Raw genomic sequence first — 14,237 nt, forward strand, 5'->3', positions numbered from 1 at the left:
GGTGCCTCTGGCTAAGCAGGGCTCGGGGGGTGATGGAGCTGTCCCAGTCCAGGTGGCAGATACCTAGGGATATTGACAGGTTCTTCTCCAAAAAACCGTCCTCCAAAAATATCCCATAATCGCCTAATTGTTGCATCTGAGACAAGAAAAAATTGACCGAAAAATAAGATGATAGATGCTGTAAGAAAAATGAATGGATATGGAACATTTTTCTCTATTTCAGAGCCAACTGCTGTTATAAAATACGAAAGTTCATTGTTCCCGAGATGAAGGGTTGAGGGCTTCCTGAAGTTCACCCTTTTTTTTACTCTTTGTCACTCCTGCTTATAGATCGATTCATCATTCTGACATGTATTAAAAGTGAAAGCTTTTTTGTGCCTTTAATAATAAATTTTTATAAAACTCATAAAAAATCCATTTTCGTTCTCAAATAAAAGGAAATGATGACGGTTTTTTCATGTTGTTGAGGCACAAAGAGATAGTTTAATGTATATAAAAATGTTTTATTTTGTCTCTCCTCTGTTCATTAGAAAAAAGCTCTTTAGGGCTGTATCCATAAAAGTTATCTTGAAAAGAAATGCCTCTGCTGTTCTTTTTTGTTTTCGTCAAACATAAATTTAAAACCAGATGCATGTAACTGAAAATTTAAAAAGGCATTTATTCCTTTTTTTAAATATTTTTCTTTTTCGTTCTCTTTTTTTTTTCTTTCTTTCTTTTTTCTTTTTTTTGGGGGTGGGGGGGGAGGTGACACACTGGCAAGTGTGGCCGGGGCAGAAGGAGAGAATCTTAAGCAGGTTCGATGCTCAGCACAGAGCCCCATGAGGGCTCATGACCTGAGCCAGAATCAGGAGCCGGCTGCTTAATCAACTGAGTCCCCCAGGCACCCCATAAAAAAGCATTTATTCTTTTTAAAAATTTTTTTTTTAACATTTATTTTTGAGACAGAGAGAGACAGAGAATGAACGGGGGAGGGTCAGAGAGAGGGAGACACAGAATCGGAAGCAGGCTCCAGGCTCTGAGCTGTCAGCACAGAGCCCGACGCGGGGCTCGAACCCACAGACCGGGAGATCCTGACCTGAGCTGAGGTCGGCCGCTCAACCGACTGAGCCACCCAGGCGCCCCCCCCCCCCAAAGCATTTATTCTTAATAATTACTTCAATTAATGACAGGGAGAAACTGGTTAGTTTCCAGATATAACCCAGGGGCAGATACCACTTCTGGTCTCCACAAATATCGTTTTAAAATAACAATCTTTTTATCAGTGAAAGAAACAAATGGTATGGTATTTGGACCTAAGTATTCTTTTCCTTCAAGTACTTGAATCCTTTCACAAAACATTACGTAAATTATGAATCGGTAAGCTGTGTATTTGTAAATAAATGTGTGTGTGTGTGTGTGTGTGTGTGTGTGTGTGTGTGTGTGTGTGGCTAAGACTTGAATAGTGACTGCGTCATGTACAGGTGATGATTTTGCAGTGCTATGACATTCATCCTTTGATTTAAAATATTTGGTAACTTTCTGCCAATTAATTTTTCCATATCAGTCTAATCTTCTTAATACTCTTTAATTCTTACACATTAGTTGTCTATCGCAGCCTATCAAATTACCTCAAAGTTTAATGGCTTAAAATAATACACTTTTTCTTTTTCTTTTTTTTAAATCTAACACATTGTCTTAGATTCAGAAATTTCCAAGCATCTTAGCTTGGTGGTGTGGCTCAGAATCTCTCATGAAATTGCAGGCAAGATGTTGGCCAGGCTATTGTCATCTGAACACTAACATCCGGGGCAAGAAGATCTGTTTCTGAGAAAGCTTACCCAAATGACTGCTGGCCAGAGGCCTCAGTTTCTTGCCACTGCAGTCCCCCCCATAGCACTTCTCATGACAAAACAGCTCACTTCCCCCAGAATGACTGGCTAATACCTTTTTTCACACCATCGCACCTTCTAACGTTTTATTTTCTTTAGTCACTTAGCAACCACATCTGGGATTTCTTTCTCCCTCTCGACGTTAGTCTTAGGCCGTGCTTTCTAAATAAAATTGCTGTCTTTTAGGATATCCAAATAAAACTTGAAATTCACTATTAAAGATTGAATAAAGGAAATTGAGGGCACCTTTCTACCACTCCTACTGTAAACCTATCCAAATTAGAAATACTAAATTAAAAAAAAAAAAGAAGAAGAAATACACATGGTTCTGAAAAAGAGAAAAAAAGTCTCATAAGTGGACCAGTAACTGGGAGGAAGATTTGAAAGCTAGAAAATAGATGGTATGACATTCAAAGAGCTAAATAAAACGTGGTCCCCTAAAACAGGGCAGACCCAACAACAAGCCGTGGCTGGTGTGCTTACATAGGGCAGAGGCCTTAGCAAAGAATCTGAATAACCCCGAGCAATACAGGCCACTACCTATCCTAATCAATCTTTTCCTCCGACACTATGAAAATACAACCAAAGATTGTAAGAAATAACCAACAGTGGGAAGCTATTAGCATGGAATAGAAAGACAAAATGAGAAACAGAATTTACTGTAAGAAAAAGAGATAATTCAGGTCCTTATTTGAGGATTTTGTTTATTTTCCTACCTGGTCAGTGATGCATTTTACTCACTATTATTATTTTTGTACTGGGAATCATTCAGAGTATCTCTTCCACTTATAGGGCATCTGGTGGCCTGCCTTTGTAAAGATGGCTACAAGAAGTGACCCTTTCTTTTGGGTTTTTTTTTAATGTTTCTTTATTTTTGAAAGAGAGAGACAGACAGACAGAGACAGAGTGTGAGTGGAAGGGGCCGGGGTAGAGAGAGAGGGACACACAGAATCCAAAGCAAGCTTCAGGCTCTGAGCTGTCAGCACAGAGCCCCATGCAGGGCTTGAACTCACGAACTGTGAGATCATCACCTGAGCTGAAGTTGAATGCTTAACCGACTGAGCCATCCAGGCACCCCTCTGTTTGGTTTATCTAACTAATCTAGCCTGCCAGTGAGGTTCTGTTAGAGATTCCAAATTGTCTTACCCCTTATAGTTGGATAAAAGAATCCTGAGAAGTAGTTGGTTTTATTTTTAATTTTAGAAGTGGGAAAGTGAGTTTCTGTTTAAAGAATGTCATATATGACCATACATGAACACAGACAGGCTCTATCTCCTCTTCTGTTTTGAGCTGTGACTGGTCCATTCGAGGGCAATGGTCAGTGTTAGTTGGCGATCGACTTTGGAAGAGTGATGCCCCATAGGAACATTATGGCATGAATTTGGCTGTAAAAATTTCCTCTGTATTCTGTACGCCTGCTTTTTACTTTTTACTTTTTTATTAAAAATGCACCATTTCTTGCCACATAATAAACTAGATGAGTCTGGAAAAAGTATTGTTTTAAGTCTATAAAGTTGTACAGTTTCAGTAATGGGGATTTCCATTTCAAATTGAGGAACTTTACAAAATCGTGTTATTGTGGCTTTGCAGACTGTCTCCTCTGCAACAAAAGTCTCATAAACATTCATTCAGAGGATATGTATAATTCCAGGAAAGGAAGAGAAGGAGATACGGGAAGATAGAAAGAAGGGAAGGAGGAATGGAGGGAGGGAGAAAAAATTTGGCAGACTTTTTTCAGTCCCAGAAAATGTAATGAAAAAGAGAGTCAAACTTTTTATCTAAAGAGAAAAATGTTAAACATCCATGGACATTACTGGCTTTTCTTCGTTTCTTTGTTTTCTCATTTAGCCTTTTAAAACAGGAGCTATTTAGATCATTAGGGCTAGTTCCTAATAATTCATGAAGGCAATGAGATCACTAGGTGACACCTACTGTCAACATAAAACAGAGAAATGTGTCCGTAGAGTTGAAGCCATAAAAATTTTATGCATTCATTTGGTGTTTGTTTTTAAATATATAACCCACTTCCTGTTTCGTTTTGTTTTTTCCTTACGTAATGTGAATCCTGTGCACTGTGAGGCAAAAGAAATCTCAATTAAAAGAATATTGTGTCTACATCGTGGGCCCTTCTTACAGGGATCAAACCACATCAGAATACTGTGTTTAATCTTGTGTACTACATTACATGATAGGGCGTGAGTTTGATATATCTCATGGCCAATGATATTAATCTTGCAAACTTGCTTAAACTGGTATTTGCTAAGTGTATCCACTTTAATTTTGTACTTCTCCCATTTCATTAGGAGACACTGTTGGGAAATGTCCAGTTTATACATGATACCTAATAGTTAGAACCTGGGCTAATCTATCGAATAGATAGATTCTTCTAACAGAAACTGTGCTTTAGTGTGGGCAGAAAAAACAAAGGCAAGGGCGTGTGTAAAAGCCTGATTATTGGTGAAGATTCCCAGAGAAACACAAAGAGATCTATTTATAGGGATTTATTGTATATGGAGATTTATATGAAATTGGCTCACTTATGGAAAATGACAAGTCCTAAGCTGGAGACCCAGAAGAGTAGATGGTGTAGTTCCAGTCCGATGCTGGCAAGCTGGAGACCCAGAAGGATCCAGTGTTTCAGTGAGTCCACAGGAAGGAAAGAGCCAGTTCCCCAGCTCAAGGGGGTCAGGCAGGAGTCCCCTCTCACTCATAAACCTTTTTGTTCTATTCAGGCCTTCAACTGAGTGGATAATGGCCATCCACATTAGGGAGGACAATCTACTTTATGGAATCTACCCATTCAAGTGTTAATCTCACTCAGAAACAACCTCACAATCATCCCCAGAATAATGTGTGGCCAGATGTCTAGGCATCCTGTGGTTCAGCCAAGCTAACACATAAAACTAACCATCACAAATCTACGCCTTGTCAAATTGGCATTCATAGGCATCTCCTTAATTACTCAATCTCCAAACAAAGATGATAACAGGGTCATAATTTTGCCGAATAAAACAAGGGAATCCTCAGGGAACAGATTGCTGGTTGCCACAGGCAGGTGGTGGGGGTTGGCAAAGTGGGTGAAGAGAATAAAAAGGCACTGATTTATAGTTGTAAAATGGATACCGTGGGGATCATGGTGGCTATAGTTAATTGTACCGTATTGCCTAGTCAAAAGTTGCTGAAACAGTAAATCTTAAAAATCCTTATCATAAGAAAAAAAATGTTTTTGGTAATTCTGTATGATGACAGATGTTAACCAGACTTATTGTGGTGATCATTTTGCAAAATATACAAATGCAGGATTATTACATCATATACCTGAAACTAATGTGATGTTATATGTCAATTACACCTGAAAAAAAAACTTGCACACACACACACACACACACAATAATTCTGCATACTATATTTTGAGGAGAAAATTGAAAAACTAAGAAATACCCAGGTGCCTCACAAGATACAGTCAATAATCTATAAATTGTCCGTATGAAAAACAGGTGAAAAGCTGGGGTTGCTGAGCCTAAAACATAATGGATGCATGTAAACTATTTTTAGATATTTAAAATATCATTTCTTTGTGGGTGTAGTTGTAGTTTAGTGAGTATATTTGTCTAGAAAAGTAGATTAATGTGGGTGGCTCCAGAGGACAAAATTAAGAAGCGGAAAGTTATGAAATAGATTTAAACCCAACATAGAAAGGAATTATTTAAAAACAGGTAGCATTATAGTGAAGATCCCTTGTGCAACAGCCGATCCCCATCATTTGAGGCAAAGGCAGATGATCACCCCCTCAGAAGTGCTGAAGAGTTTCCTCAATGTAAAACGAATTTGGGTAAAATGAGTCCATGGGTTCTTTAAAGCCCACAGATATCACTGAGGTCAGTTTAGTGCACCTTAGGAAAGATTCAGTGGCTGTAGACAAAATACAGAGAATGGCAATTTAAATGACCAGTGGCAAGAATGGGCTTCTTATGAAAATATACCGAAAGCATTAGGACTCACATCTGTAAAGTTAAAGATAGAATTTAAAGCTTAAAAGAATTGGAAAGTTTATTTACATTCATATTGAGAGAATTTTTAATACATGTTACCCTTTAATCCACATTAAACCAAGATGGAGACAACATCTACTTTTAGAAACAAAAACAAGGAAGGAATGACAGCCACGATATTGTGGATGTAATTTTGGAATAAAAAGCTGAGAAGTGTACCTAGCGGGCCTCCAGACTGTCTCCATTCTAATGAACCATCCATGCTGGTGGCAGATCGATCTTTCCAAAACCTTCAGCCAAAGCTCTACCGGTATCCCTCTCTTATTCAGAATCCTTCCATGTTTTCTGAATTCTTACGAACAAAGTTCAAATATAATGTCACCTACAATCTGACATCAGCTATCTACCCAGACCCAGTTTCAACTTTTCACGTGCAAGACAGGTACCTTGTACTTTCCAAATTTCATGCCCTGGCTTTAGGTGTTCCCACATATCTGGCATAATTTTCCTTCCAGTTTTGCTTCCAAATGTCTACCTCTGACCTATCTGAGACCTAGCTCAGAGGCTATCATCTCCACAAAGCCTTTCCTGATTCTCCAGATTGAAACAAGCTCCCTTTTTCAACTCTCTTTTTAATGTCACTTAAGTTCTTTGCACTCAAAAATTGTAAGAACGTGTCCTAGTTCACCCATGAGAGTTCACCCCCAAAACTTCTACAAGCAAGATCCACCTCTTAGGATTCCCCATAGGACCTTGTATATAGCAGGTGCTTTATAAATGTCTGTTAACTGAGTGACAATGAATGTTTTGCCCCACCAAATAGTTATAAAAAATGTCATTAAGTTCCCCAAAACAATCCATCCTGTGCATCATTTGTTCAGGGTCAACACCAGAGGTCCCAGCAAGGAAACGCAGCCACAGACCTGTAAGGAAATTGCAGAGCTGCCCACACCAAGCCCGAATCCACCATATGGATTTTTCCTTATCGCTCGCTTTTCTCTTACCCTTCATCCTTATGTTATATTTGTAGCTTGCAGGAAGTGAGGCACAGGTCACCTAAATTGAAGAGTAAATCTACAAGCATATCCTTTCTTCGTACTTCTTGATGAGTCATTGAGCGAAATTTTGTTAAGCCTCCAGAATCTGCTCTGGCCGCCATCCACTTCAGCCTTCATTGTCCACTTCCATTTTCCTCTATTTCCAGTTTCCTTTTATCTCCCCATCAGTTGATGTACGTAATCGACATTTTCCCCAACAATTACTTCATCTTTAAGATCTTTCCATGATTTATTAATTTATTTTGTGTGTGAGAGAGAAAGAGCATAAACAGGGAGAGGGGCAGAGAGAGAGGGAGAGAATGTCAAGCAGGCTCTGCACTGTCAGAGCAGAGCCACCCCAGAGCCCCCAGAGCCACTCGCTCGATCTCACGAACCCTGAGATCATGACCTGAGTCGAAATCAAGAGTTGGTGGCTTAACCGACTGAGCACCCAGGTGCCCCCCGCCAACAATTACTTCTTAATTTACTCTATTTTAACACCTTTTCTTTTCCCCTGTCTTATGAAAACCACCTCTCTTAAAAATCAGATCTTTTAAGCAAACTTATTTGGATGTTCTAGATGATTCTTCTTCATGTATCTTTGTCAGTAGACCTACCAGGCTTAAAGTTCATACAATGAGCCATGAAGTAAATGTTGGTAATGATTTTAATGATGATGTGTTCTTATGGGAATTTTGTTCCCCTTTTCTTTCTTACTATCTTTTATTTATTTTCATATGTTTGAGATGTAATATGCCTGTGACACAAACACATGCGGACACTTTTTAGCAACATAAGGTATACAAACAGCTTTTTCAAATCAATTTAGTTTTCTGGCTTGGAAATTATGCTTCATATGAAAAAATCTAATACATAAATTTTGCTATGAATAACCACTGGAGATTTACATATCTCTATCCATTACCTACTTTCAAAGTCACCCCAATAGGAGAATAAATTTAGTTTCAGTCATTACTAACTGCTTACAAAAGAAAACTGAAAACCTGAGGGCAACACTCGTATAGTTGACATTTTATCTCAAAGGCAGATTTGAAGATACATCTGGGCACGTCTCTGTGGGCTGTCCAGTTGCATACTTGCACACGGGACTGAGGAGCATCCCAAGAAAAAACTCACAGTGAAGGAAGGAATCACGACCAATGAGCCAAAGCCCATTACAATGTCTTCAGTAACTGGAGGGGAGAGAACTTCTGAATTTGGATGGTGTCTGTCAGCTGGATTTGTCTCCCAAACCCCAGACAGCTGGATCCTGGGGAAAATAAGCAAGCAACGATGGAAGGAACAGTCTCCATGAAATCTCTATGGCAGCACCTTCTCTGTCTACAACATCAAAGACACTGTGCCGTGATAGCTTCCAAGTGTCTAAGGCCTTGAACTTGCCAATAGCTGGGACCCAACAGGACAATCGTAGGTTGCCAGAAGGGGCAGACATTTGGATGTATGTGCAAAATATCTGCAACTTTCAAGAAATACCTTGCAACAACTTGAGGTCTTTCGGGCAGATGGGGTGCAAACCAATGAAATTAGGTCACTGCTCTTTATGGAACCCCACCTGTGCCCGTTGGCTGGCGAAGCAAGAGGGTATTCAGGTTTTACATAATATTGCTCCCAATCTACCCAACATGCCAAGGCAACAACAACAACAAAAAGAATAGCACATACACACAGACACACACATGCCTCCGACTGTGTATTGCACTTCTGTGATTTTTCACTTTTAAGGCTTCCCTTGATAACCATTGAAACTATTTACATAGAAAAGTAGAGACTGGAAAAGCATATGGCCGTCCTCCCTGGAGCCTGTCCTCCCTTCAGATGAATACTCACTTCACATCACACCTCTGTTGCACGGGTAAACACAGAAGGATGTCTTTCTTTTACAAGCGCAGCAGAGTATAAATAATTCAGCACTAACGCCTGAAGGACTTCTAACAGTGTTTTTATTCTGTATTCAGTATCATTGCTAAGTTCAGTAGCAGGTGGTGAAATGTACAGCTGTACTTTCTCATAAGCACCATCGCAGGTAAGGCTCAAGAACCATCACTAACAGTGGGATGGAGCCAATATTCAGTGAATTGCTATTTGGAGAAGCAGAGGCCCGAGGCACAGGTGTCCAAACCAGAGGCTGGGGAATGGCTCTCCGCTTATTGCTGTTATTATTATCAAGCGAGAGCCGTGTTCTCCTTCTGGCTTCTGGCAATGGTTCTCTCTGGGCCTTCTGTGAAGGGCCAGTTGGTGATAATAACTTAGAAAAGGGATAAACATTTATGAGAATTGCATTTGGCTCTGCTGGAGGTTTTGTACCTGGTATGGTCATCAAGCCCCACCATCTCACCTGTCATCAATGTATGCGACCAAAAAGGACTGCGCCACCCAGTTATACATAAACGATTACCCAGGAGAAAGAAAGGTGGCCAATAGTGCTTGAAGCACTAGATTGGTGCTTGTCAAACTGTCGTGTGCCCAGGAATCAACTGGAGGGGTCTTGTTAAGATGCAGATTATGACATAGTAAGTCCGGGGTTGGGCCCAAGAATTTCCATTTCTAACGAGCTCTCAGCTGATGCTAAGGCAGCTCAAGACAATGGTCTAGGACAGAACTGTCCTAGGTCTAAGATGGTCTAGATGGAGTGGTACCTTGCCTGCCAAACCAAGGGGCTCGGGAATGATTCTGTGGGAGTACAGAACCACAGAAAAAGCTTTATGTTGAAAACTAGCATGATCAATTTCGTGTTTGGGGAAGATGAGGGTCTGCACCAAATACAGCTTGGTGATCGATACCATGGAAATAAAAGGAAGTCAAAAATGTGTTCTCTGTGTACAAAGAGCTCGCCAACATATACATGACACAAGACACTGAGCATTCGTATTTTACTGTAACCCAAATGGACCACCGGCCTGTGGGCTCAGATAACAGCAGATAGACTTCCGTGCTTTAATTTCACTGGCTGTGGCCCTTACCTACATATCTTTGGAGCCACATACTACCTTGGCCTCCCACTCTCACTGGTACGGCACTAATTCCGTCACACGCGTTCAGGGACTATTCTTTGGTATGTTTGATTCTGGTCTCCTTATTGATTTGAAGCTAATACCTCACCCCTGTCAGGGCCCTCTTGGCCTTCTACCCTCCTCCCAGGGTTGGCTCCTGGCGGTTCTAGAGCTGCAGAATACTGGGGGCAACGATTAGGGTACGCTGTTGAAGGGAATGCTTAGTCCCCACCCCTGAGATTTCCTTTCATGCGGAGGAGCATCCATTAATGTAACACTACTGTCCTCTCCCCCACCGCTCCGTCCATTCCAATGGACTTCTCAACCAGGGAAGAGACTGGAAGGGACAAAATGTGTGGTCTGGCATCTTTCTTTTCCCTTTCTCGGAAACAGTGATTCTCCAAGTGTGGACTTTGAACCAGGGCATCAGTGCCACTGGGAAGTTGTTCGAATTGCAGATTATCTGGCCCTTACCCGACCGACATACCCAGAAACTGGGGGTTGGGGAACGAGGTCCATTGACCTACGGTGTAGACACCCTCTCTGGGTGGATTCCAGGCTGCAGTTCTCAACACTAGAGTGTCTCAGATTTACTCCCACAGGTTCTGATTCTAGAGAAAGTACTGCTCTTGAGGAAACACATGTTCTGCAGTACTCTTCCCCGTAAGATCCTGCCTTCCTTGGGCTTAAACTTATATAAGAGCAATGCCTATTTACTCTTCTTACAGCACACAGGTAGGTTAATCAGAAAAAAAATAATTTTCATCCAAAATAACGCAACATACAAACACCCACTCTGAAGAATAACAAGGCATAATTTGGGAGGAAAATTACATCACTCTCTCTGACCCGGCTAGGATTCGTAATCAGGAAAGAATGGACTGCTTATTTTGAAAAAATAACAAAGAACTTTGCACTTCTTTAGCAAAAGGACTTTTTATGAGTCACATTAAAGTGCAAGGCGCTGAAGAGACTCTGATTCCTGAACTTCCTCTCTGCTCTTCTGTCAGCCGTGATTCTGCATTTACTGTAGAATACGCTAGAACCCAAACTGGGTCTCCTGAAGTAAGAAAAAAGCCCCAGTAAAGATGCATCTATCAAGAAAACACTCACGGAGCCGCACAAAGCAGCAGTTTGTGGAACGTGAAAACAGGCATTTCCACGGTGACTGCACCTCCAGAAAATAGTTAAATCATTTGTTCATTCGTTTATTCATTAAACATTATAGAGACTGTTTGCTGAGTACCTACAATGTGCTAAGCTCTGAGGCTATGCACGTGACAGTTTCTAAGAAATGCGGCTGTGTGCGTGAAAGCATTTTGTCAATCGTCTTGGTAGCATGTGTGTGTGACTGACAAATGCATGTCTATGTGCTAACACACTCATCCCTTTCAATTTTCCCAAGAGCCCAGTGAGATAGGAGTCTGTCTGATTTTTCTGGATGGGCAACTGAGTGAGGTTCGGGCACACCGTGGCCCTTGCTCCGACTTTCAACTCCTCTCTCCCTCACTTCCCCCAAATAGCCACTCGTCCTGCATAATCAACTGATTTACTCTTAAGTACAAATTCCTTTTAGGTACTAGATGATAGAGGAGTCATGATGGCCGGGAGTTTATTAAGGCAGTTGTGGTGGATTGAATGATGCCCCCTCCCCAGAAACATGTCTACCCAGAACCTGAGAATGTGACCTTTTTTGGAAAAAATATACTGCAGGTGTAATTAAATTAAGGATTTCAAGATGAGATGATCCTGGATTGTCTGGGTGGGCCCTAAATCTGATGACAAGGGTTTTTATAAGAAGAGGAGAAGACAGAGAAGAGGAGAAAACCCAGGAGGCCAGACCATATGAAGGGGAAGGCAGAAATTGGAGGGACACAGCCACAAGCCAAGGAGCACCTGAAGCCACCAGAAGCTGGAAGAGGCAAGGAAACATTCTCTCCTAGAGTCCTCAGAGGGAGCACAGTCCTGTAACACCTTGATTTCAGATTTCTGGCCTCCAGAATTTCAAGAAAAGCAATTTCTGTTGTTTAGAGCCCCCAAGTTTGTGATAATTTGCTTTGGCAGCCCTAGGAAACTAATAGAACAGTTCATGTCTTAAATTGCTCTCCTTGACAACTCTCTCATTTATGTTTGAGAGAGAGACAGAGGGACAGAGAGAAGGCAGAAAGAGAGAGAGAGAGAGAGAGAGGGAGAGGGAGAGGGAGACAGAGAATCCCAAGCAGGCTCCGGACGGTCAGTGCAGAGCCCAATGTGGGGCTTGATCTCACGAACCTTGAGATGATGACCTGAGCATGAGATACTTGCCCGATGGGGCCACCCAGGTGCCCCATCTTTCCTTAGTTCTTAATCTCCTGATAGCAAAGGTTCTATCATCAACTGGAACTTGTTCTGCTAACAATGCTTGTTAGTGAAGCATCTTAGAGGAAGATCTTGAAATATTGGAGGAGATTTGGGGATTCTTAATGAACATGCAACTCTCCCCAGAAGATGAATAATAAAAAAGAGACGGAGAGAGAGAGGAAGAGAGAGGCAAACATATTTAATTATTTTGAAATTACATTTGTAACTGATTTTATTCTATAGTTAGCTTTTAAGGTTCTATTTCTTTAACTCAATCATGCCGATTTCTTACAGAAGGAAATGTAAGACAGTTTCAGTGTGATTAAATGCTTTAACCAGTGGGAGTTTTCCCAGGCTTTGGTAACACCCCCAGACATCCCTAAGCCCCTTGGCATTTCCCTGCTCCCAGCAGGCTGGATTCCTGCACCTCTAAGGACTGATCCTACCACTACGTTCAAAGACTTTAATCATGATATGTTTCCTTTCAGGCAAGGTTAGCTGAGAAACACAGCTCTGTGCAAAGCCTCACCAGTGGATTTTACTTGTTGTAAACAATATTTCCATAATTTTTCTCATATTTACTCGCTATAAAATGAAAGAGAAGCAACATCGAGTGATGTTTCCCCCCCTACCTTCCAAACATAGAATCATCGATGTGTCAGGATAAGTGGATGCAGGTTGAGATTTTAATTGCATTTTTTTTTTTTTTAGCCAGCTGACTTTGGAAGTATGTATGAGGGATCTAGAGCTTGCCACAGCCCATGTCTCGCGCCTCTTGTACATGCTGGGTGACTGGGCTTTTGAGGTCAATGTACTGAGAAAGAGACAAGAAGCTTTGATGATCGGATAAGCTTCACTCTTGGGAACTGAGGACAACTGTACATAAATGATTCAGGACAGTCTTTACTATTCTTATACGAAAAAGTTTTAGGAAATGAAGTGAAAGGAATAAATGGACGCTGCATCTAGATATCTCTACATAGGATGGCATGGGGTCTAACAGCCTGAGGGTGGGTTCTCAGCAATTTACTTCGGCAAAAACTTTACTTGAAATAAATTTGGAAGCTGGACGCTTCAAAGAGTTCCATGCAGCTGGGAATTTCCTCAAGACTCAAAATGAATGTTGACTTTTGAGGTGTTTCCAAAAGTAATTTCCCCTCATTTTCTTTTGCCCCTTTAGGAAATTCAGAGGATTCTTGGGTCTGGTTAAAGGGGAAAAAAATAGGAAAAAAGTTTCCCTCTTCCATATCTGCGTGAAACTTTTTAATCAGAGACACTTGGTTACTGATAGATTCTGGGCATCTTCTCTCATAAGGATGACCAAGGCTGTGTTGTTACCTCCCAGAATGATAATGAATCATGATTTCTTTCTGCCATCCGGAGTTGATTGGAGCTTTCGCAGTCAGTTCTCTGTTGAAGTTTTCTCTGATACACTCAATAGAATTGTTCAACACCAGAAAAGTTACCCTAATTCTTTCTACTGGTGAGGCAGAGTCTCCTTGACACATGGCAAAGGGATAAGGATGTAGAAAGCTACTTGCTTATAAGTCAGGGGCAGAAGTCAGTTCTAAAGTCCACAAAATGAGATCTCAATAGAATCTCTTTCTGTGTTTTAATCTGTTATCACTAGTACTGAATACTAATACTGTGATGTAAAAAGGCCACGAATAACAACTAAGTTCTACTCTATTTTGTATTCGAATGGAGACATATCTGTTGGGTCTTAGTGGAAATTCAACTGAATTCAGTGTAAAAAGCATTACGAAGAAATGTGCTTTCGGGGGCAGTGTAGTGGGAAAAGAGAGACACTTGGCAAAACTGAACACCAAGTAGAGTGTGACAAGTGTTTTCACCGGGAAGAAACCGGATGGGAGGAGACAGAGATGAACAAGATGAATCCCACTGAATGGCTCAAGAAAGGCTTTGTTGAAGGAGGGCATACTTGAGTTGTAGCAGACAAGGGGTGGTCAGGATTTGGGCAGGCAAACC

Source organism: Prionailurus bengalensis, chromosome F2 (genome assembly GCF_016509475.1).
Source record: "Prionailurus bengalensis isolate Pbe53 chromosome F2, Fcat_Pben_1.1_paternal_pri, whole genome shotgun sequence".
NCBI classification, from domain to species: Eukaryota; Metazoa; Chordata; class Mammalia; order Carnivora; family Felidae; genus Prionailurus; species Prionailurus bengalensis.